Source organism: Triticum aestivum, chromosome 4A (genome assembly GCF_018294505.1).
Source record: "Triticum aestivum cultivar Chinese Spring chromosome 4A, IWGSC CS RefSeq v2.1, whole genome shotgun sequence".
In the NCBI taxonomy this organism is placed as follows: Eukaryota; Viridiplantae; Streptophyta; class Magnoliopsida; order Poales; family Poaceae; genus Triticum; species Triticum aestivum.
Window position 1 is genome coordinate 618987199 of NC_057803.1, and position 3344 is coordinate 618990542.

General features: G+C 46.4%; 1 non-coding gene across 1 annotated transcript; it reads right to left on the reverse strand.

The window, feature by feature from the left end:
• Nucleotides 1-2462: 2462 nt before the first annotated feature.
• Nucleotides 2463-2536, reverse strand: TRNAV-CAC (transfer RNA valine (anticodon CAC)). Its single transcript has one exon. It is a non-coding gene; the product is annotated as a tRNA-Val (tRNA).
• Nucleotides 2537-3344: the final 808 nt, after the last annotated feature.

Here is a 3344-nt window from a genome sequence, read left to right on the forward strand (position 1 = left end):
GCCAGTAGCGCCGCCGGGCGAAGCCAGGCCGGCAGGGGCGGCGGCGGGGCTCCCTTCCCCTTCCCCCGAATGGGCTGGCGCGGGACGGCCAATCGAGAGGAGGCGCCGTATTTTTGCGGGGTGCGGCGGCGCTGCAGATGGATCCTGGCCGCGACGTGCACTGCGCGCCGGCGGTTGGGGTTCGTGCTCGCGGCATGGTGCGGCCGCTGGATCTGGTGGTCGCGTGCGCCATCGGTCTCGGGTCCGTTTCTTCGGGATCCGGTGCCTGATCGCTGTCGGCCGGCGCAGGATGGTGGCTTTCGTCGCTGCCAGGTCGGGTCCTCCTTGATCCGGTGCCGGGGTGGATCTACGCCGGAGGTGTTGAGCCTTATGGTGCTTCCCTCTCTGGAGTTTTCGGGTCTTGGCTGCTGCCAGATCCAAAGCAGATGGAGATTGGTTGGACAGGAAGAGGACCGGAGGAAACTTTGGTCGGCTAGCTCGGCCCGGCATCGGCGACGGCTTTGACGTCGTTACCCATCTTGATGGCGAAGTCGAGGTCCCTCCTATCCACCTCCGTTCCGTTCCCGGACGAAAGTCCAAAATCCGTCTTGGATTGGACGGCGGCGGCGCCCTTTGCGTCGTAACCTCCATGGAGGCGCCGTCTTGGGAGGCTTGGGCGTTCGGGGGAGTTGCTATGGGTGAACGGCTTCGTGTGTCAGTTCCAGCAGCGGCAATGGTGTGGTGGTTGGCAGGAGGAGCGGCGTTCTAACCGCGTCAGATGCGTCTGGTAAGAGATGTCAAGTCATACCTGACCGACAGGTGCTACGCTGTGTCATGCCTAGTCGGCAGGTGCTACGCACGACAGATCTTTCAGAGTGTCTGCGTCGGGATGGACGAGCGCAGAGCGGTGGAGCTGTCTGGCGTCATGGTGGCGTCGACGGTAGCTAGACCGTGCAAGGTAGATGCAACAGTACAGCTCTGAAGATGGTTTGGTGGCAGGTGGCTGCGGCGGCCTCATACCCGGCAGGCGTCCTGGTTGAGGAGTGAGCCGGACTGGTAGGTACCCCATACCCGGCAGGCGTCCTGGTTGGGACCTCAGGTCTTAGATGTTTAGGTTTGGCTGCGATGTCTGTTTGGTATTAGGCCCAGACTATCAGCGCCCCTTCATCGATTGGATAGGTGTAGCGACAGTTGTTGCTGAGAAAGTGGCTTTAGTCTTGCTGTTGTATGTCTTTGTAAGGTCTTGTGAGAATAATTAATAAAGTGGCCGTATGCATCGCCCAGATGCAGAGGCCGGGGGTCATCCTCCTTTTCTAAAAAAAATGACATGTCGGGTCGGGTCATGTTTATCTATTAAACAAACATGGTTTTACTGTTCATACCCTGAAGGAGTTGCACTACCTAGCTGATCAACATAACTGTCGGTGTAATCCACTCAATTGTGATACACAGGTTTTAGTTTAATTTGAACTAAAATCACGACAAGTATTTTGGAATGGGGGGAGTAGTACATACTAATCCCAATTAATGAAACTGTTAGCAACGAAGAATCACATCAAAAATCTGCTTCCTGTTGCTTAAGCTCTGATTCAGACCCTCTGGGCCTGACTCAGGGCTGCTAATCTGTCTGGAACTTGAAGTTGGGTCAAATGCCTATAATAATTAAGAGGCTAAGCAAGGAGTCACGTTCCAACAGTAGATGAAGGTTCAGTGCTATATTGTGAATTACTCACTTCATAAATTAGTTTAGTGATCTAAATGCTGTTATATTAGTTTACGGAGGGAGTACGCCACGGATCAGAATTCGGTGTTGACATGATTTGACCTGTGTACATAGCAGCGGCTAGCGAGTTAGTACTTTCCTGAGACCTGTGAGTGAATTATTATTTGGCCGAACATTGAGGATACATCTCATGAAGAAAGTGACCATTGGAGGATCTAGGATTACACTGCCGGGGTTGCCACGCAAAAGAATCTAATATCGAGAGCTCTCAATTTAAATGGTGGCGACGGCCCCCTTTCCAACGCTCCTCACGCACGCAGAGCCGTGCCTCCGGCGACCCAGAAGTGGCGCCACGGGGATCAGCACCAAGGTGCGGATCCAACGAGAGGTGGGGCCCAGCATAAATAAATATAATATAATTTATGCTCTCCCCATATTTATTTTAATGGTAGAAGAGGTTTACAAAATAAATAGTCTTCCTCAATGAACGATCATGGTTGCAAGCAAAGTTTTACATATCTTTTGTTGTGTTTTATTTATGAAACAGTTATCTACCATGAGTTGTTGTATTTGACAACTTTTTTGTCCAATGCGCATCTTTATCACTACTATTTAACAAATGTTCTGGAACAAATGCAGGTTATTAGTATTACCTCAATTTTGTTCAAAAGGTGAAGCAAAGTTTGCTGCAAAGTTAAAATAGATAGGTTTTCTGTAAGAGTATCTGCAAGTGCAAATACAATTTCAAAAAAAAAGTAGATGTCTGAGCCCAGGTTCGAACTGGGGACCTTTAGTGTGTGAGACTAACGTGATAACCAACTACACCACCCAGACCTGTCTGCCTAACGATTGTCAGTTCTATATTTATACAGAAGTAGGCGTAGTTTGTCAGAGGCTAATTAAACATGGACTTTTTTTTTTGCGGGGGACATGAACTATTTTTCTGACACAAAACAAATTATGGAACAAGATTCCAGTGAGATCTTCCCTGTGAATAAACTAAAGGTAAATTTTCCCTTCCCTGTTCGCCAAGTTGGGGGGGCATGCAGTGCAGCTTCTCACAAGAATGTTCCTTGCAGCATTGCTGCATTGGGTCGTGCAATTTGAAGAGGTTTCTGAAGAGGATAGTCATAGGAGGGATTTCCAAGGAGCTGGTGGTTCTAAGTTCAGGTGACAACAACTGACCGTGTACGCACAAACACCTATGCACATTGCAACATAGTTTTTCCACATTGCACATTGCAACTAGCCAAATAAAATTTGATTTTTGATGAAATTCCACTGTTTTTTCTCTAACATTTTTTTTACTTTTTGGTTATTTTTTCTGTTTCTGTTTCTCTTTCCCTTTTCATCTTTTCATTTTTTTCATTTTTCATTTTCCTTTTGTTTCTAAAAAATGTTCTCAATTTTTTTAATCAATAATATTTATTAAACTGCATAATTATTTTGAATGTGATAACAGTTTTTACATTTTTAAACTTCAAGAATTTTTTATTGGACAATATTTTAAATATTCGAGAACATTTTTTAAAATTCAAGATCAATTTTGGTATTTGAGAAAAAAAATCAAGAAAGCTTTTTCTTTTGAGAAACCTCAATTCTTTACTACTCAATGTTCACAATGTTTGGAATGCAAATAAGA